General features: G+C 38.6%; 1 long non-coding RNA gene across 2 annotated transcripts in view; it reads right to left on the bottom strand.

Moving 5' to 3' along the window:
* Positions 1–13688: 13688 nt before the first annotated feature.
* LOC125087143 (uncharacterized) overlaps positions 13689–22667 on the bottom strand; it is a 36876-nt gene continuing 27897 nt past the window's right edge. The window contains exons 3-4 of one of the 2 annotated variants that reach the window (XR_007123368.1): positions 14995–15262; positions 13689–13881 (exon numbers count right to left, since the gene is read on the bottom strand). This is a non-coding gene — a long non-coding RNA (uncharacterized LOC125087143). The remainder of the gene's footprint in view (positions 13882–14994; positions 15263–22667) is intronic. The other variant, XR_007123369.1, reaches the window with a different exon arrangement.

The following is a 22667-nucleotide window of genomic DNA, read 5'->3' as shown; positions in this document are numbered from 1 at the left end:
AAGAGTGAGGACTCAACCTACCACTGGCTTTGAAGCTGGATGAAAGAATGCAAGTGGCCTCTAGGAGCTGGAAAAAGTGAAGCACGCTCTCCTGAGAACCTCTAGAAAGAAATGCAACCCTTCCAACCCCTTGATTTTTTTTTTTAAAGATTTTATTTATTTATTTGACAGAGAGAGATCACAAGTAGACGGAGAGGCAGGCAGAGAGAGAGAGAGAGAGAGAGAGAGGGAAGCAGGCTCCCTGCTGAGCAGAGAGCCCGATGCGGGACTCGATCCCAGGACCCCGAGATCATGACCTGAGCCGAAGGCAGCGGCTTAACCCACTGAGCCACCCAGGCGCCCCCAACCCCTTGATTTTTATTGCAGAGCTAATCCTGTGTTCTAACCCACAGAACAATCAGATAATAAATTTGTGGTGTTGAAGTCACTAAGGCTGTGGTTATTTCTTAGAGCAGCATTAGAAAAATAATACACCTCTTACAACTCGCTTTCATTCTCTGCCTTATAGTCTTTTTATTATTTAGCATCCAAATGTCCTTTCTTTCCTTCTCTCCGTCGAAGTGAGCAACATAATGCCATAGAAAGGACAATGAATTATTACTTAGATATTGTGGATTCATAAACTTAATAACTCACGTGACTCCATCATCATAGATGCATCGTTAGCCTGTATGATCACTAGTTTTCCAACTTATAAAGGAGGATAGAACATATCTACCATCTTTCAGTCTCTGGGTTGCTTCAGGGAGTTTTTGAGAGGAGGTGAGTGAAATCATAAAAGCCAACTATTAAGCACGTAATATGTGCTCCACGCTGCTGTATATGCCTCACATGTAGTCTTTTATTTAATCTCTACAAGGACAATGTAAGCTATAGACTACTATGTTTCCCCCACCAAGGCAGAGAAAAATATTTTGAAAGTTATAAAACTCCAGAGATTACAAATAAATGGATATCATGGAGGGAATCAGTATACAATGAAAAAAAAAAAAGCTTTTTCCTACTAGTAATATTCCTCAAAAACATTTTTTTCATTTAAACTTTACTGTTATTTGGGATGCCTGGATGGCTCAGTCGTTAAATGTCTGCCTTCGGCTCAGGTCATGATCCCAGAGTACTGGGATCGAGCCCCGCATCACATCGGGCTCCCTGCTCAGCGGGGAGCCTGCTTTCTCCTCTCTCTCTCTGCCTGCCTCTCTACCTACTTGAGATCTCTGTCTGTCAAATAAATAAATAAAATCTTAAAAAAAAAATGGGAGTGACATAACAGTGTGTCAGTAGCATGATGGGTATAGTTGTCAGTAGGAGGAGGTAAGCGATTCACCTAATACACATCTGAGAGGTGAAGGAACATGGTTCACAGAAGTCGTATTAGGGTCTGAAGGCTGAATAGAGTTAGGCAAAGGAGAAGGACAGAAAACTTTGGGAGAGTACTATAACCTGCAGTCGCTCAGGTCCTTCCTCACTTACTGACTTTCTTATTCTCAACTCTCTCTACAAACTCAGATAGATCCTGCTTTAAGGTTCATCCCAAAATACAATTTGATGTTAAGTCTCAGATAGGAAATGTTCACGTTTCATACTGAGTAAGGCTTTGGTGACTAATCCATTTGTATCTGATTCCACATTCACTTAATCCAATGATCAAGCAATACTGTTTTAGACCACTCTATTTCCTTATCCAGTCAGACTTGGCCCCCTTTAATTAGCTAATCATACTATAAATAACAAGTGAAAAATAAACAAATATTTCTATAGAGAGGAATTGTGATTCCCTGTGATTACTGCTGTGCCCACTAGATGGCGCACGTATGCCTGAGAGACAAACATGCTGATTCAGTTTCCCTCTTTTCCTGGGAACTAGAGAAACTAACCAATTAGAAGATTGGGACGTGGGGAAGAAGAAACTACCCAAACTAAATTTTTAAGTGATCCTGGTTCTTACAGGTATCCTCAACAAAATAAACCCAACATCTTTCTTTCCTTTTGGATAAATTTATAATTTAATTACCTGTACCTCCATCCCCACACCCACTCATGCTTTATTTCCATTTCTTTTATTTTTACTTACTTTTAAAAAATATTTTTCTTTTTAAATTTTTTATTTTTTTAATTTTTACTTTCTAATAATACTATCATTCCAGCATCCTAACCTGTCAAATTAGACTACCTGTTCCCTATTACGTGCTCTCTACTGCCCCATCTCCTAATTCAAGCTTCTGAATTTCCCTCTGTTTGAAAGGGCCACTCTCACCAGTCAAATACTTCTGCCTCCATTATTATTCCCTTTAGAAATCCCACTCATTCTTCAAGACACCTTTCAACTACCACCTCTACCATGACATTTTTTCTGTTACTACCACTAGAAAATACCTTTCAGTTCTCTTTTCCTTGTATAAACAAGCTTTGTATTTTGTTTAATAATAAATATAGCATGCCTGGTTCTAAAGCTGTATGCATCTCTGTAGCACTTAAAGACTTCCTGCCTCACGATTATTTATGAACATTTCATAATCTTCCTGCTATATAATGTTTGCGCTTTGAGCACAGAAACCACCTTAGTCATCTTTATATGTCCTGAAGCATTTAGCACTGTATTATTTATTGAGTTGATTTGAATGGTAGTCTCTATAAGATTGTTGCCAAAAACTCTATGAATCAAAAATGAGATGATGGGGGCACCTCGGTAGCTCAGTGGGTTAAAGCCACTGCCTCCGGCTCGGGTCATGATCCCAGGGTCCTGGGATCAAGCCCCACATCAGGCTCTCTGCTCGGCAGGGAGCCTGTTTCCTCCTCTCTCTCTCTGCCTGCCTCTCTGCCTATTTATGATCTCTGTCTGTCAAATAAATAAAAAATCTTTAAAAAAAAAGAGAGAGAGAGATTATGACTCTTAGTGATAGTCTCTAGGATAATTTGGATGAAATTCATTAGCAAGATGAGGGGGAACTAAATCATCTTTCCAAATAGAAATCACACCCATGGCATGCAACTCACCTCCTCTAAATTTATAGAAATAATGGATAGAATATACCTATTTTAAACTATAAAGCTGAGTTCAAAATTGAGAGTACTCAAAACTTCAGATACCAGAAATGAAGAAGAAATTCAAAGTCATAGTAATCAGAGCCAAGAGTTAAGGTTTAATTTCTTGCAGGGCCAAGAGGTGAGGCCCTAGAGTCACTTAATGAGGCTGGAACTAAAAGTCCTGCATAAGTTAGGACCCTAAAGCTTCTCACTTTTCAAAGCCTAAGGAAAGTGCCAAGAAGCTTAACTTCTGCCCAGTAGCCTAGGTTGGATAGAGGTGAGGGGGTCACAGTTCCCATGAAAATGGAAAGTCCTCGTCTATGGAAATCCAGTTTTACATTTGAAAACAGAAGCCCAAGCTTAGAAACAGAGAAACTGCCAACGCACTAGAGAAACAAGTATAAGAATGTGTAGTAAGGATACTTGCACAACTCAGGGCACAGAAGAATCCCACAGAATAAACTACCTTCACTGAAGATAAGTTCTCAGTAAATTGTGTACACAATGTCCTTATACACAAGGGAATGATCCACCACAAGAGAGAGTCAGCAGATACACCAAATTGGAAAAAAAAAAAAAATCTGTGCCCATTTAACTTGTTAATAAAACAACTTTAACATGACTACCAAAGAATAAAATGATTAAAAATGTAAAAGAAAGAATGTAAAATAAAAATAAAGTGAAAGAACGAGATTAAAAAATAGAAATATTTGAATAAAGAAATATTTGAAAAAGGTGGACTTTATTGAATCATTAGTTCTTTCAACACCTATTTATTGAACAGTCATTCTTTGAGGTGCTGGAGATAAAATGGTGACCAAGATATACAGATTCCCTACTACCATAGAGCTTGTATTCTATTGAGAATAAAACACTCAACAGATGGGTTTAACAGAAACAGCAGAAGAGATGATTATTCAACTAGAAATAAACCTTAGAAAACTACCCATAGCACAGCACAGAGGATTAAAACAAAATGGTGAATATGAAAGTGAAGTTAAGAGATACAGAGAATAGGGATGCCTGGGTGGCTCAATTGTTTGAATGTCCAACTCTTGGTTTCAGCTCAGATCATGATCTTGTGGTTCCAATCTCTTCCTAATATTGGGCCCCACCTCGGGCTCTGCACTCACTGGGGAGCCAGCTTGAGGTCCTCTCTCCTTCTCCCTCTGTCCCTCCTGCTTGTGCACTCACTCCCTCTCTCTAAAATAAATAATCTTTTAAAAAAGAAAGAGAAAGAAGTAGAGAAACAATAAGAAGGTCCAATGCACATCTAACAGACGTCCCAAAAAGAGAGTGAAGAGATCATGGAGAAGAGGCACTATTCAAAGAGAAAATGGCAAAGAATTTCTCAGAAAGAAAGAAAGGCATGACCCATGGAATAATACAGTGAGTCCTCAACCGATAAATTTTCAAGAAGTCAATACTGGTGGTACCTGGGTGGCTCAGTGGGTTAAGTGTGTGCCTTCAGCTCAGATCATGATCCCAGGATCCTGGGATGGAGTCCCATGTCAGTCTCCCTGCTCAGTGGGAAGCCTACTCCTCCTTCTCCCTCTGCCTGCCACGTTCCCCCTCTTGTGCTCTCTCCCTCTTTCTCTCTCTGTGTCAAGTAAGTAAATAAAATCTTTAAAAAAAAAAAAGAAAGAAAAGAAAAAAATAGCTTCTTTAAAAAGAAAAAGTAAATACTGTATCCAAAAGCTTCTATTTAAAATTGAAGAACACTAAAAACAAGAGGAAAACTGTAACAGGAAAAAAAAAAAATAAAGAAGCAAAGAAAGAACATCTACAAAGTGTCTAGAATACCAAAAAAAAAAAAAAAAAAAAAAAAAAAATCCAGCAACTCATTGTAAAATAAGATTGAAATAAAAATTTTAAAGTGCTGGAAATTCTATTCTCAGCTGAACTGTCATTCAAAGTGAGGATGAAAAAAGACAGTTTCAGAAAAAAAAAATCAATAGAGTTTACCATTTACAGACCTAGGTTACTAGCAGATGTATTTCAGTGAGACAAAAAGTTGAATCCAAAAGGATGAAGCATGAATCCAAAAGGACAAAACAACAGCAAGAAGAAAGACCGAATAAAGAAAACGTCTCTCAAAGTTTGGGGGAAAGGAAATAAGTATTGACTATAATAATAATAATACATTCTAACCACCAAAATGAAAACAGTGTCCCATGAAAGAAGTTGGGTTGAAACATTTTGTGTTTCTAAATTCTGGAAGGCTTTTGAGAGGAGGCTACAGTTATCACCAATGTTGCCTCATAAGCACTAAATATTCATGAGACCCGTGAAGCACCATATATTCGTGAGGACGCCCCTTTGGCCCCATGTGTCCTCTGCTCAAGCCAGGTAGATCAAATTCATAGGAGCTCAGCGAGTCATCAGTGCTGAGTAACAATGGTAGCCAGGCATATCAGTCCTTGGGACTGGTAAAGAAAACATAAGTTGGCTCTAGGTACCTTTGATTTCCCAGTCTTCTTACCTCACTCTCAACTCTGGTCCTCGTAGCCACAATGTTAGTAGGGAAAGCCGATGTGGAAAAATGGGAGGTAGGACACATGACTATTTCATAACACCAGATTCAGGTAATTTGGTCCTTCTCAACACTATTAATCTCCTGCATCTCCTTCCCTTTGCCTCTTGCCATATGCTTTAAATGGAGTCAACAAATAGTGTGATTTCAGCATCTTAATTTGTTCTGTCAGTCTTTCTGGTCAGCCCTTTGGTAGTGGGACTTGGAGGCCATCGTTGCACCAAGGTAATTTCCCGCTGACACACCAACTAAAAAGTGGAGATGAACATATAACTCGTAAGCAAAGAAGGGGGAGAAAGAGGAAGAAAAAAAATCACTCAAGTGGAGGGAGAAAAGTACGGAAAGAACTCAAGAAGTTACATTAAAAAAACCAAACTTGATTACCTTTTCCTTTATTTTAAGAATGGATGGCCAGTTTTTTTTTTTTTTATTCACATGCTTCTCCACATAATTTTTTAGTGGCTGTGTGAAATGCAGGTTAAGGAGTGTTCTAGGGGCATCTGGCCGGCTCAGTTGGAAAGTGCATGCTGCACTTGATTTGGGGGTCATGAGTTCAAGTCCCACATAGGGCGTAAAGATTACTTAAAATTTTTTTTTTTTAAGAAAAGAAAGGAAAAGAAAAGAAAAGAATTCTAAAGCCAAGCCTCACTGAAGTGAAAGTGAAGTGAATGAAGTGATACCCTCATCTATAGCAATGTCTCCTAAGAGGCACTGGAAATAAGAAGAAAGAATGTGAGGCATATATTTGCCTTCCATGATCCAGGTTTTCTAAGCTTTAAAAATCACTACCAATTCCCGAGCTTTCAATAACTTGATTATATTATCTTTTAGGGTTTGTTTTTTTTTTCCAATTAGTGCTCTAACACTTGATCATTTTACAAAGACAAAACTGAATGTGTATGCTACTAACTCAAATAAGAATATTTATAATATCCACAATTGCATTAAAATCATAAAGTTTTATATATATTATACATAAATATATAATATATCTATTGCTACTACAAAGAAAAGAAGGTATAATGATATGCCTTTAATTGGTAAGAACTTTCAGCCATTATGCAACTGAATTCTACAAACGGCCACTGATTTTTTTTTTTTTTAAGATTTTATGTATTTATTTGACAGACAGATCACAAGTAGGCAGAGAGGCAGGCAGAGAGAGAGGGAGGGGGAAGCAGGCTCCCCACCTAGCAGAGAGCCTGATGCAGGGCCCAATCCCAGGACCCTGGGATCATGACCTGAGCCAAAGGCAGAGGCTTTTAACCCACTGAGCCACCCAGGCGCCCCCAGCCACTGATTTCTTACTGTGAATGTGCAAGGCACTCTACAAGAGAAAGCAATACTGAAAAACAGAGTTCCTGTCCTTAAGAAACTTGAACGGCAGTGAAGGAGAAAGCCATGTATACAACTGTAAGACAGAGTATGATGTCAGCAGATCCTAAATCTAGCTGGGCATCATGTTCATCTGAGGAACTTTCTTAAAAAACTGAAGTACACTTGACAGAGAACATTGTATAAGGCTAAGGTGTCCAGCGCGTTGATTTCGATACACTGAAATCATTCCCGAGCACCTGTATCTCTTCACATAATTGTCATTTATTTTTTGTGGTGGGAATAATTAAGATCTAGTCTCTTAGCAAGTTGGATGTTTATACTCCAATTTGGTTGCTTCGGTTTTTTAGTTTAGTTTATTTTTTTTTAAGATTTTATTTATTTATTTGACAAAGAGAGAGACAGAGAGAGGGAACACAAGCAGGGGGAGTGGGAGAGGGAGAAGGAGGCTTTCTGCTGAGCAGGGAGCCCGATGTGGGGCTCGATCCCAGCACCCTGGGATCATGACCGGAGCCGAAGGCAGACACTTAACGACTAAGCCAGCCAGGCGCCCCTCCAATATTGTTACCTTGATGCATGAATCACACTTTAGCTGAACACAGAATTCTTGCATTAACACCCTTTCCCCTTAAAACTTTGTGCACGCACAGATTGTTTTTATTGTCTGAACCACCTGGGAATAAGTAGCGTACACTATAGCCCTTTCCGCTTAAACACTATGGTGTCTGTTACCTAAGTATAAAATATACTCCTCAGCGTACTCAGTTGAACAATATGGGTTTGAATGGTGCAGGTCTGCGTATATGCTGTTTTTCAAAGACAGCACAGTACCGTAAACCTGTTTTCTTTTCTCTAACCTTATTATTTATTTCTCTAGCTAATTTCAAATAAGAATACAATGTGTAACACATACAACATACAAACTATGTGTTGACTGTTCATGCTACTGGTAAGTAAGCTATTAGTTAAATTTTGGGGCAGTCAAAATTTATATGTGGATTTTTGACTGCACAAAATGTTCTTTGACTTACACACAACCCCTTCCTTAATGTCTCCACTGAAGCCACATGAATATTATTTTCCAATCGTATTAGATCCTAATATAAGGAAACAGCATTTTTTCCTGAAAGATTATTAAAAATCTGGCATTTTCACACTACAATGAGCACAGAGGAAGAATTAAATTTGAACCTAATTTCATTTCAAGTAAATTATACACACTAAATTACATCTTTTATGTTCAACTTAAAGAGCATTAGTCATTTAAAAAATTAGAATTGCTCTATGCACTTCTACATTGAACAAAACAAGAATCGCTGAAATGACTTTTTTTTTTAGAGCCAGAAGATTTTTTTTCTTTTCTTTTCTGAAATAGAACACTTTTCTATATGAAACACTGGCATTTTTATTCCATACGGTACCTACTCATCACTCTGCTCAAATTATCTTTCCAGTTCCTCAACTCCGTGGTTTTTTTGGTTTTGTTTTGTTTTTGTTTCTGTTTTTTTCTATTTATGGTAGATGAAAACCAATACAGATGCTATAAAAATAACACTAAGATGCAAACTGAAAGCCCATAAGAAAAACTTTCTGGGTTGAGGGCCTTTCTGGCCAGGTTTCCCATCAAATAGAAGTCCGCAAAGACGGACTTGGGAAACATCCTTGATTTGACATTGGATTGCCCTCATTTGCCCACTTGTTCAGGATAGGATAATTTCATTTTCTCTTTGCCCTCTTCAATTATCAACTCTGCAGGCCCCTCTTCCGTGGAAATCCATTCAACCTCAAGAGGACCCAGGAGGGCAGAACTGTCCTTGAAATGCTAAAATGGGGAAAACAGCTTGAGAATGTTATGAGGCAAGACAGACTGACGTGAAAGATATTTTCATCTCCACTCACTCGGTGCCAACTCAGGACAAAGTTAGGAGAAGAGTGCACTATGTGCTGTAAAGTAATCCTGAATGGAACAGGTGAGTTAAGAATGGAGTTAAGAATGGAAAAGTGAGTCAGAGTCAGACATAAAGTCACGGCATCATGAATTTATCCTCAAGATAATCACCAGTGGCCGTCATGGGCAAACTTCTGCTACTATTTAATAGTACATGATTTTGTGCTATAAATATTTGCATCCTGTGGACAGCATGGCACAATGTTCTCAGCAGAAAAGTAGATCAGAAAGTGGAATTTAGTTCTTAATTCCATTCTACCTCTTAAGTCACTGATTTCTATTGGAAGTGAAGGAGAGAAAAGTATGGAGCATGAAACAGAACAGTTAAGGGTACAAAATGGGGAAAAGAGGGTGTTCTGCTAGTAAGCACTTTATTTCAAGGCATAATAAAAAGTTACCAAAGAAGTATTTTTTTATGTTTCTAAAGCAATCTTTCTGTATTATTCTTTTCTTACAAAAATGGCTTTTTTTTTTTTTTTTTTTGCAAAATAGGTGCGGGCTTTAAAATGAAGAGAGCCTATATGATAGGTCTTTGTCAATTCTATTAATACATGGCCTTGAGACCATCTCAAGTTCTTAGTTCGTAGCTTTTCCTTTCAATAAATATAAAAATGGAGATGATAAAATGATGGAAAATTTTAAGTTTTTCTCTTATGAGTTTGTTTGCTTTGTTTTGGGATTCCCAAGTGGACGTTTTTATCTCTGTGAAATATTACTAACACTGAGAACTTCAAAATATCCATGAGGCAATGCCGTGGAAACTCAGTCTATTTGGATGAAGTAGCCCTTTAAAAGAATGAGCTTCTAAACACTTTGAAAGGCTATCTATTTATATTCAAAGAATAAAGTTAGGCATTAAAAATTTTGAATGTACTGTTGAGGATATAGGGTCATAAGGGGCAATTTGGTAATACCTTTCTAAAAAGTAATTTATCAATATGTATCAGTAACTTCTAAAATGTTTATACTCACTCAGGCTGCCTTAACAAAATACCACGGATTGGGGGACTTAAAGAATGGAAATTTATTTCTCACAGGTCTGGAGCCTGGCAGTCCAAGGTCAAGGTGTTGGCATGGCTGAGTTTCTGGGGAGAACTCTCTTCCTGGCTTGTAGAGCACTGTCATCTCTCTGTGTGCTCACGTGGTGGAGGGGGCCACAGAGAGATAATGAGAGAGAGACTGCTCTCACCTCCTTTGCTTAAAAGGCCATAGTCCTATGGGATTAGACCCCACTGTTAGGATGACATTTAACTTTAATTACCTCCTGAAAGCCTTATCCCCAGATACCAGGATGCTGGAGGTAAGAGCTTCAATTTATGAATTTTAGGGGGAACAAAACTCTGTCCATAGCAATGTGTATAACCTTTGACCTAATAATTCAGTTTCCAGGAACCCATCCTTTTGTGTGGTATCAAGGTAGGGGTTTGGAATGGGGAGACGTAACTAGAATGTGGCCCTAAATGAATGCTTAAAAATATTCATCATATTATTTACTATTTTAGGCTAGGAAAACACACACAGGCAAGGTGTGCATATCATTTCCCGAGTAAAAGCATGAACTAAGTTACAAAAGCAGAATCCCATTTGCTTTCCAGGGTGGCATCCAGGTAAATCAGGACAGTGTTAGAAACCCAAGGCAGGTACAACAAGAAATAAATGAGCTAAAAAATGAAGTACGTCACAAACTGTAGGGGAACCAATGCAAAAGAAGCTCCATGTAGAGAGAAGGAAGGTAAAAACCGGCGAAATTGTCAGAGCCTGGTTTAAATATTCATTAAGATGTGTTTGGGGTTTTTTTATTTGTTTTTGTTTTTTTAAATTGTGTCAGTAACCTCAAGCCTGAACATGCCATGGTGATCACCTCTTTTGGCTTTTGAACATTTTTTTTAAGAGAGAGAAAGCACACGAGTGCAAGTAGGGGATGGGCAGGAGGGACAGAGGGAGAGGGAGAAAGTGTCGTAAGCACCCAGCATGGAGCCCAATGCAGGGCTCCATCTCATGACCCTGAGATCATGACCTGAGCTGAAATTAAGAGTCAGGCTCTCGGGGCGCCTGGGTGGCTCAGTGGGTTAAGCCGCTGCCTTCGGCTCGGGTCATGATCCCAGAGTCCTGGGATCGAGTCCCGCATCGGGCTCGCTGCTCAGCGGGAAGCCTGCTTCCCTTCCTCTCTCTCTGCCTGCCTCTCTGCCTGCTTGTGATCTCTCTCTGTCAAATAAATAAATAAAAAATCTTAAAAAAAAAAAAAAAAAAGAGTCAGGCTCTCAACCAACCGAGCCCCTTAGCTTTTACACTTTCAAAAACAGTTATAAGCAACACTATTTCGGAAGTGAATGAAGTTATACCTACACACAGAATAACAATTACATTCTGAAAAAAAAAATCTGTTATTCTTAAACTTCTCTTTGCCATTTCATCTATTTGCATGGCCGTAGTATCACCTCAAAAAAGACAAATCACAAATCTGCTACCTTTAAGGAAAAAAAAAACAAGATTTATTTATTTGAGAGAGGGAGAGAGAGAGAATCCTCAAGCAGATTCTCCACCAAACACAGAGCCTGACATGGGGCTCAATTCCAGTACCTCGAGATCATGACCTGAGCCGAAACCAAGAGGCAGGTACTCAACTGATTGAGCCACCCAGGTACCCAACAAATCTCTTAACTTCAAGGCCCAGCCCAAATAATGTCACCCTATCTGTGGTTTCAGTTACCCATGGTCAACCATGGTCAACCATGGTCCAGAAGCTGACAGCCCTCACTTTGACACACTCTCAGGTCAATAGTAGCCTCACTAGGTCCCCATACCTGTGTCATTCAGCTCACTTCACATCATCGCAGTGTTGGTATTTTCTCATTTCACATCACCACAAGAAGAGTAAGTACAGCACCAAAAGATATTTTGAGAGAGTGGCCACGTTCACATAACTTTTACTACCGTATAGTGTAATAATGGTTCTATTTTGTAATTAAATTGTATTGTTAATCGCTTACTGTGCCTAAATTATAAATTAAGCTTTATCCTAGGTAGGTATGTAGAGCCTACAACATAGTATGTTATAGGGTTCTGTCCTATCCACTGTTTTGGGCATCTGCTAGGGGGTGTTGGAACGTGGCCTCCTCTGATAAAGGGGGACACGTCTTCCAAATACAGTAACGTGTGGCCAGATGCTGGCTGCCCACCTTCCTATGATTGTTTGACCTCTCAAGCAGAAATCATCACCTGCTGGGAATTTGTGCCTACATTTTGTGATCTTCATCTCTGTTTACAACATTCCCACCCATGAGGAACCTCAAAGCTAACTTTAATTCTTCAGTCTTACTCACCATCCTCTTCTAGTTCACATTTCCCACCCAGTCTTGGACAAATACTAAACTGAGTTGATTAATGGGTTTTACATACTTTTGCTTTTATTTTATTTTATTTTTTATTCTACAGCAAGGCCATAGTTTGAGGTCATACTGATCAATGTATTTTTTTTTTTTTGTCACTTTAGGAACATGTACGAGATGTATTTGTGTTTTGGACTATTCAGGCTGCCATAATAAAAATACCAAATACCGTAGATAAAAATGTGAGGATCCCATCCATTTCTGACAGTTTTTGAGAAGTCTGAGATCAAGGCACCAGCAGATTCGGTATCTGGTGAGAGCCTGCATCCTGGCCATTTTCTCCGTTTCTCACCTGGCTTTTGGAGTGGGAGAGCTCTGTAACTGTCTCTTTTATAAGGTGCTAATCCCATTCATTAGAGCTTCACCTTCACAGCCTAATCACCTTCAGACAGCCTCGACTCCAAATGTCACCACGCTGGAGGTTAGGATTTTGATATACAAATTGAAGGGGACACAGCCGTTGGGTCCGTAACAACGTGGTTGCTGAGTTCTGGCACGTGTGTTCAACAGTGTTGCTAGTCTGTGAGAAAAGCCTTGTGTATGATACAGTTCTCATTGTCCATCCCCTGCCTTCCTCTGTGAAGCAGAAGGCAGACACTTCTTTAAAAGTTATAGCCAAGGGCTAGGGGTGCATGGGTGGCTCAGGGGGCTAAGCCTCTGCCTTTGGCTTAGGTCATGATCTCAGGGTTCTGGGATCAAGCCCCAAGGCTGCTTCTCTCTCTCTGCCTGCCTCTCTGCCTACTTGTAGTCTCTCTTTCTTTCAAATAAATAATAAAATATTTAAAAGAAAAAAAAAACTTACTTCCAAGGGTTGGAGACTCTGTCAGGAGTAATAGTCCTTTTTTCAAGAAGAGTAGTTTTGTTCTAAAACAACAAGCTTTAGGGTTTTTCATCTCTGGGCTATGTTACACTTTTAGGACCTACTGAGGTTCCCAAAGAGTTTTATGTGGGTTAGGATTATCCATACTTAAAGTATTGAAGATTGAAAAATTGAAAAGTTATTTTGTTGATTTGAAGACAGCAATGGTGAACACATTGTATATTAACATTAATGTCATCCTAGTATTATTATTACATTAGTATGATTTTTACATCACAGAGACCCTGAGAGAACCACTCTCCTAAAATTTTGGTTTGTTCCAGAATATGAAAGAGCATAATTAAGCGCAAAACTTTGAAAGCGAATTTATTTGCTTTGATTTATATTACTCGAGTCTCAATAAAAGCTATAAGATATTAAAATTTATAACAAAATTTTCTCAATTCTGATGGTCTTGCTTCCTGGCCTTACTGATCAGTGGCTTTACCCATAATATCAAAGTTTATTGTTTCCCTTATGTGTAATCTGCCTACAGAGCAAAGAGTCTGTGTCATATCAGAATGATTTTCTTTGCTTTATCTTAACGTTATTATATCCTTGATTATTCAGGAAAAAGAAAAACAAAGATTCCCACCTTTGAAAGAACTGAGAGGGTCTTTAAAATAATGCTATTTTCTGTGCTTATTTTTTCATATATTTATTTTTAAATAAAAACCCAGACATGTATTTCTCACAGTTCTGGAGACTTGAAGATGAAGTCCAAGATCAAAGTGCTGGCAGATTTGGCTTCGTGAGAGTCCACTTCCTGGTTCAAAGATGGCCATCTTTGTCTCTGTGATGATTATTAAATGTTACATTGTCAATTTGGTTAAACAGTTTCACAGGCTCCCATTATCTTATCTTAATCAAGTCCCCACATTTCCTTTAATGACATTTTTAATTCCTTTCCTACAACTAGATATTACATATAAAAACATTTTTAAAATAATTTTTGTATATTAAAACTATCTGAGAGATTTTGTAGAGGGCTTTTGGAAAAGCACAGAGGTTTGTTCTTTTACTTTATAAAAAGAGAGATGTTAGAAATAATTAGGTTAAGTTTGTTTGATGTGTTACAGTAGAAAGAGTCACATTGGAATATCTGTCAAGTAAGAAAGTATACAGAGTCTGGCCTAAGTTAAATATATATAAGTAAACCGTTATCAATATAAATATTTCAGAAATCAGATGCTATTTAAAAAATCCCCGGAGATTTGTTAAGGCCTTTGCTGACCATAATGTTTTATACTCAGGGTGAATACAGATAATCAAAATTCTTATGAAGTTATTTAATGTTTCTTGATTTTAAAAAAAAATCAGTATCCTCCATTCTAATATTATTTGTTACAGTAATAAATTAGGGTGATGATGACTTGGCCCAGGGTCATTCGGACATGATAACAAAGTCGATTTCTGGAAAAATGTTGAAGGGGAGACTATAGATTTGTTCACGGAATTGAATATGAGTTAGTGAGAAAAAGAGTGGTCAAAGCCATCTTCAAGGTTGTTGGCTTAAGAAAGTATAGAATTAAGATGTCTTTATAATGAGACGAAGATGACCATATAGGAGTACTTGGTTTGGGAGAGACTACAAAGAATTTAATATTGGACCTCTTAAATATTAAATTATAATAAATAAAATAACATTAACACAAATAAATAGGTATAATGTAAATAATATAATAAACATATAATCATGTGCTTTACAAAATAAAATATTTTAAATATGCAAATTTTATTAATAAAATAAAATTGCATACTAATATAAATTATAATGAGCAAAATAAACTGCTAATATCATCACTGGCATTACTAATATTCATTATTAAATATTCACATGCAGTTGTTAAGTAGGCATATGGAACTCAGGACACAGATTCAGACATGATATAAATTCAAAACTTACCAAATTCTGATAGCCACAAGACTGGATGGGATCACCAAGGGAGAGTGTAAATAGAAAACAGAAAAGGTCCATCTGTGTTCTCACATGGATGTCCCAGAAGTGGCATTGCTGAATCATAGTGTAGTTCTATTTTTACCTTTCCGAGGAACCTCCATACTGTTTTCCATAGTGGCTGCACCAACTTACATTCCCACCAACCACGCACAAGGGTTCCTTTTCTCCACATCCTTACCAGCACCTGTTATCTCTTGTCTCTTTACTAATAAGGCTGGGGAAAAAAAATTTTTTAATAAAAAAGAGTGAAGATCCCGAATTTTCAATGCCATGACTTAGAAGTCCTGATTTTTCACAGTGGATCTCCAGCTTGTGAACTCATGAGTAGAGGAAAACAGCATACACAAGCTGCAGGTCACCTGGGCATGACTTAGAATTTCTGTTCCATAGCTCTTCTCAGCTCCCTTACTAGGTTCTAGCGTCCAATGGATTCCAACCATATCTAGCACTATGGGGTTTCTTTGTTTGTGTTATGTATTTAATTTACAAATATTTATACAAGGCCTATACGTTCTAGACTCTGTCCTAAACATGTCACAAATATTAACATATTTGAACTTTAAAATCATTCCAGGAATTAATGAGCATTATTATCCCCATTTTACAAAACTAGGAAAAGAGCTCAGTTTAGTGGCTCACAGCTTTTAAAAAGCAAATCTGGATCTGCTAGGAGGCACCGCCTCCTCAGGTATTGCAACAATGATGTGGAAAAGCTTTGGGACAACAGGGTTTGTGTGATCCTTAGCAACCACACAGGGAGGGCTCTGTGTTCACTGAATCACTAACTCAAGACTTAAAAGTCATTTTTCTCTTCTCAAGATTAAATCCCAGTTTCATTTAACCTTGGCATTCTATATTCTCAAATCCCTATTTCCAATTTTAATGATAGTGTAGAAGCCAAGGGCAGGCTGCCCCAAGATAGGCCACTTTGGCATAAAGATTATTTTGAGTTATAAGTAATCAAAACCCAGCAGATGCAGGAAAAGCTCTCTGCTAAAGTTTGCATCGGAAAGGAGAGCCGTTCCAGGAAGAGAACTATTAATGGTGACTCCCCTTTACCTAAGAAACTTATCGGCATAATAAGGCAACCCTGTTTTTCCAAACATGTCCCTTCTCCTTCCTGTTAATGGCCTCCCTTCCCTTTGTTGCCTTGACCCTACCCTTCTCCTTAACTCAGATGAGCTTCATGTTGTCACACTGTTTTTAGAATTTCCAGTCTGTGTGGACTCCCCACAGATATACCCATTACATTTGATTTTCTCCTGCTAGTCTGCTTCATGTCTATTTGATTCTAAGTCCAGACAGAAGGACCACAAGGCAGAGGAAACTCTTCCTCCCTGGTAGTAAGACACATAAGGTTCAATGAAACATTCAAATTATAGTATCTAAAATTCAATATGGCACTGGAAAGAAGGTCAATCAGAACTATAAGTACAGTGAAAAGATTTCATAGTACCCATCCCACATTTTTTATTTTTCCAAAGGCAAGATGTATCTCAAAAAACCCTTGCCCTGACCAGTATAACTGAGTTTTAAACCAAGCATATATTAGTGCAGGACGACAATCTCTATTCCCAAGGGAGATTGTAATCTTCTCCTTCTGTTCACCAGAACCTGTCCAGTCCTTAGACCATGCCATGGTTAATCTCCGTCCAGTAGTAATGTTGACAGATCAGTTGCTACTTTGAACAAAAAAAGAAATGCTTTGTCAAAGTCAAAGTGAATGGTTTTAGAATAGAGGAAGAGACATAGACTGGGTCAGTACAAAGAACAGAGATTTGTGGACTCCGTCCACTCCAGGAGCCCTGGCTTGTTTCCCAAAACAGTAAGTTATGGTATCTGTTTACTTTTTGTTATATCGGTCATGCCAATCTGAGTAAGCAGACCAGTGGGTTTCCAGGACTTTCCCATTTGCTAAAGTACGAAGCTGCATCAAAACCTCTATTTGAATTTTAGAAGCCTAAAGAACTAAGAAAAATTCTTGTAAATTGTTTTTTTTTTTTTATATACATGAAGCAAATCTGAACAGGACTTGATTTTTAATTTAAATACTGTAGCGCTCTGGTTAGCTATCTGTTGGATGAAATGTCACGCACATCCTCAATTTACTAAATTAGCGTTGAAGTCTGTAATTGAAGTAATCTCTTTGATAATGTATCCTTAAGGCAAGGGAATATTTTGACTTAATTAAAAAGAGAATGCCAGTTGATGAGCCTGTCTTTTCAGAGAATGTCTCTTTGCAGATATATTGAATCAAAGAAATAATAATCAGCTCAGTGAAACCTTACAGTTAGAGAACATATTTGTAATTTTTAAATGAATATACTATTTGTGTCATTAGGCAATGTGAGTCCATTGCATTTGCTCTGATGGGAGAAAATAGGTTTTCTGAAACTAACAGACTCTGGTCTTAATTCTAAACTATATAATCCTTAGGGAATTCTGACTGACATTTGCTTCAATATATTTTTACTTAAAGAGATAATTCATTAAACATAATATATTTAAAGGCACTTTTAACACACACGGTTTTTCTTTTTTGTGTTTTTTTAGTAATCCTCTAGGAGTAAGTCCCAGTTTCTCTGTTTTCCTAGCCCATTAACAGCCAGCTTTATGATTTTGGCAAATTATTTAACAACAGAGTCTTTCAGGTATAAAATGTCAAGTTTGATCTTCAGTGTTGGATTCCAGATCTACTATTCAGTGATAATTTGCTTTATTTAAACATCACCTTTTGTTTTCCAAAAATTGAATTTACTTATATTAAGCTGATCTTTTTTTCTTATGTATTGAGTTCTAAAATCTTGAAGTTGGAATAATACCATCAGGAAAACACAGCAGCTGTGAAAGACGGGGTAGTGGACAGAATATTAAGTGTCCTGTTGAGAATATCCTGCTGGGTTATCGAGGTATTTTGTAACTTTGTAGGATGTCAAACACTGGTAGTGATTCAAACAGATTTGTGCTTAAAGATGTGCAGATTGGGTCCACTGAAATGCAATTGACCATTGCCTTTGGATATGACCATGTTTTAGGTTCATTTGTAAATTCATTTCAGCATTCCTAATTCCTCTGTAATTCCTTGAATTTCCTTTGAATCAGTTATAACATGTATCAATTTCCTGGTTAAATAGTAAGTTAAATAAAATCTTGGATGTGTTCATTGCATATTTGTATTAGGGTCACGATTTACTTATTTTATTTTCACCTTTAAAAAATTATCCTACATAATTAGATTACTGTAAAGATTAAGTAAGATAATGTGTACGTGTTAAGTACTAGGCTCAATGCCTGAGACATAACGATGGTGATGATTCATGTTTAGTCTTCGACCAGGTGACATTTGGTTCCAGTGAACAAGCGTCTTCCTCACAGGGAGTGGGTTAGAATTCAAAATAACAAAGGCTTGGGGTCCCTGGGTGGCTCAGTGGGTTAAAGCCTCTGCCTTCAGCTCAGGTCATGATCTCAGGGTCCTGGGATAGAGCCCTGCATCGGGGCTCTCTGCTCAGTGGGGAGCCTGCTTCCCCCTCTCTCTCTGCCTGCCTCTCTGCCTGCTGTGATCTCTGTCAAACAAATAAATAAAATCTTAAAAAAAAAAATAACAAAGGCTTAACTCAGATAGTTTGAAGATCATTAAAGCTATAGTTACTTGAGGAAAGGACTTATGTACCCATAAACTCCATCTATTTTGGTTATAAGTGTTCAAATATCAATCTCACTTAAAGTCATGTTTTGATTCATATTAAATATTTTCTAAGTCTGTGAAGGGACTAGCAGAGATTAAGTTATCACCTGAAGTGTATATGGACACAGAGGCTCAAAAAAAACACCTGAAAAAAACATAGAGAGTTTGAAAGGAACCAACTCTTCCTGCTCACAGTTCTGCCACTAATCGAGGGCATCCACTTGCTGAAGATTCGTTAATCATATGGCTTTCGTCATCAAGGGGGAAGATATAAGAAGGATTGGTAAATAAAAGGCAAAATAAGGGAGTCAAAATAAACTTCCACCAGCTTATCTTACTACCAAAATAAATGTTGCACTGCAGAGAAGCAAAGGATATTTTATTGATGGATGTATTTCTCAGTTACCCCAGGGAACAGGGGAATCTGATCTGGTTACAGTTAAAGAAACAGTTTAAACCAATAGGAAGGCATCCCGATTACAAACTTATTACACACTAGAGCTGGTTTTCTGGGAACAAGCCTGGCTTTCATCAAGATATATAAAGCAGATTGTTGAGAAGATTAAGTGAGATGGGTTGAAGGGGCAGGAGAAACACCCCCCCCCCCCAATTTCTTTCCCTCAATACCATGATGAGCAAAATACACAACTACCACCAAACAAATAAATTCAACAAATATTTATTAAATACTGTCCACGTGCCAAGTCCTTTTTTAGCTGGAAAAATCTCTTCCCTGGTGAAGCTTACCTTGGCAGGGAGCACAGTAGTAGAGACGGTCAGGAGGTCAAATGAAGAAATAAATGATATGGTATGTTAGAGTCATAGGCACTATGGAGAAAATGTGAAGAGAAAGACTGAGGGCTATAGTTTTAAAAAGCCTGGTCAGAAAAGGTCACCTTAAGAGGATAGTTGAACAAAGACTTAAAGAGAAGGAGCCAACCTGAAGATACGGGGTGGGATGGGAGGAGGGGAGAATGTTCGAGGCAGAAGTCACTGAGACAGGTAAAAGCCTGGTGTACTTGAGGAGTAACAGGGAGGCCAGCTGGCCTCATCAGAATGAGCAAGGAGGAGAGAACTGGACGAGGTCAGGGAGGTAACTGTTGAGAAGGGAAGCAGATCCTTATGGGAACCAGTGTAGTCTTTAGCTTTCCACTCAGAGATGGGGAGCCACTGGAGAATTTCAAATAATGGAGTGCTATGAGCTGACATAAATTTTAAAAGAATTGCTAGATGGGATGCCTGGGTGGCTTAGCTGGTTAAGCATCTGCTTTCAGCTCAGGTCATGATCTCAGGGTCCCAGGATCGAGTCCCGTGTCAGGTTACTTGCTCAGCAGGGAGCCTGCTTCTCCTTCTGTCTCTCTCTCTCTCTCTCTGACAAATGAATAAAATCTTAAAAAAAAAATTGCCAGAGGGGAAAAACAACACCTACAATCAAATAATGAAAGAATCAACAAGAAATAAAAGAGTCAATGGGAAGTACTTGGCTCTCATCCTTGTCTTATGCTTCCCCCACCAGCTTCCTACAGGCAAAGAGCCATTCTAAAAAAATATCCTCTCCCAAGTCTGGAGACAACCAAGTTGAGTTGGTTTATTCTCTTTTTTCTCTTTGAACCAAGGATAAGGAACATGGTTTACTTTGGGTTCTGCACCCAATGCCAATGCGTAAAGGAGGAGATTTCTCCCCACATTTCTTGGGACACTAGCTGGATGTCCTATAATCCAACCAAATTCAGATGCTTTCTATCTGGAGAAAGTGTCAGATTCTAAAGGTAAGGTTTTGGTACCACAAGACTACCCTACTCCTCACACACCAATTGCAAGCCTTAAGCTTCTGACCCATGGGCTGTAAATCAGAGGTTCCCTCAACCTCCTCCTTGGGTTCCATTAATGGGCTAGAGTGGCTCACAGAACTCAGAAAACCCATTTACATACTAGATCACCAATTTATGGCAAAGGATATTAAAAGATACAAATCAATAGCCAGATAAAGAGATACACAGAATGAGGTCCCAAACTAAAGAGATTCTGTCCTCCTGGAATTTAGGGCCTGACATGTTGGCACATGGAAGCTTCTGGTTCCCCAATGTGGAAGCTCTCTGAAGCCCCTCCTCTTTGGGTTTTTATTGGAGGCTTCATTACATAGGCATGATTGATTAACTCATTGGTCATTGGTGATTGATTCCTCTAACCCTTCCCTACTCCCCGGAAATCAGAGGGTGGAACGTATTCTGGGTTGTTCCCCTGACAACCAGCCCTCATTCGTAGGTGCTTTCCGAAAGTCACCTCATTAACATAAACCCAATTGTAGTGGAAAGGGGCTGGTTATGAATATGGAGACCCCCACTGCACCTTGATGGCTTTGAAGCATTTGCAGGGGATAAGGACAAGAGACCAAATATTATAACAGAGGATGCTGCCCTTGCCTTTATTGCTCAGGAAATTCTAAAGGTTTTGTGATCTGCGAGTCAGAAACAGTGATTAAAAAACAAATGCATATGAGAAATATATTTCGGTCCTCTGAAAGGCCAAAGACATATATTTCCCATAAGTCACAGTATCTCACTGTGGTTGGGGGCAAGGGAGATAGAGAGATGAACAAAGAGCTTCACTATCTTGCTGGGCTACACTCTGAATTGAGGGAACCGGTCCAAGGGTTGAATAAACAAATGTAATACACTGTGGGAAAAGAATCAAGGAGTCATCATATTGTATCAGGTGAGAGAGAGGAACTCAAGTCTTAGCAAAAGGCAGTGGCTTGGTAACTTCAAGTATCATATGGAGGGAGGAGTGAATATAGTATACAAGATGCACAGAGCTACCTTATAGGAAAACATAGTTCAACAATGTAATCAGGAAAGGTAATATTGACCTAAGGAAAATTATCACAAAGTCCAAAACTATATAATTACAGAACCAAGAAGGAAGAAAGAAAGAATGAAAGAAAGAAAAAAAAGGAAGGAAGGAAGGGAGGGAGGAAGGAAAGAAGAATGAATAATTAATAGGATAGACACTAGTGAGAATTGAATTACTGGCATAGAGAAGCTTTGGATAATCAGAGTAAATGCATATAAAAAATAATACAGAAATATGGGGTGCCCAGGTGGCTCAGTGGGTTAAGCCTCTGCCTTCGGCTCAGGTCATGATCCCAAGGTCCTGGGATTGAGCCCCACATCCGACTCCCTGCTCAGCGAGGAGCCTGCTTTCCCATCTCTCTCTCTCTGCCTGCTGCTGCCTACTTGTGATCTCTCTGTCAAATAAATAAAGAAAATCTTTTTTAAAAAAATACAGAAATTAAAGCAATAAATGAAGTGACAAGACCCAGAACACAGACCAAGATAATTCAATCATAAATTTCACTCCACAAAATCAGGACCCATCAGATGCTACAGATGTGCACAAAAATATAATTCAAGAAGAATATCCCATAAATGAAGAAAGAGGTTGCATTTCCAAATTAAAAAGGACACTCTTCCCCGCCCCCGCTCCCAGGAAGTCTGAGAGAGAATGCTCAAATCCCACATGATAGATGAATCTCAAGGACAGAAGAATTCTTGAACCATCCAGGGTGAAAAAGAAAATCATCTTTTCAGAGGGGAAAAGTAAAACTGGTGTTCAACCTCCCTGTTGCCACATCCAAGGTCCAAAGACAATGGAGCAAAGTTCTTAAGAGGGCTACTCAGAGTGGGATCCACAGGTCAGTAGCATGGGCGCTACCTGCACCCCTGTTAGAAATGCAGAATCTCAGACCCAATGCCAGGCTTCCTGAGTCTGCATTTTTAACAAGTCTGCAGGTAACGCTGACACATATGAAAGCGTGAGAATTAGTGACCTACAATGCCTTCACGGAAACAAGGCGTCGGCAGGAATATTCTCTTTCAGTTAGTTTGCTATTCTCTTTAGAAGGTCAGACTTTCAAACGCGAAATGACTCTGTG

Source organism: Lutra lutra, chromosome 16, assembly GCF_902655055.1.
Source record: "Lutra lutra chromosome 16, mLutLut1.2, whole genome shotgun sequence".
Taxonomy (NCBI): domain Eukaryota; kingdom Metazoa; phylum Chordata; class Mammalia; order Carnivora; family Mustelidae; genus Lutra; species Lutra lutra.
This window is presented reverse-complemented; position numbering and strand designations above follow the sequence as displayed.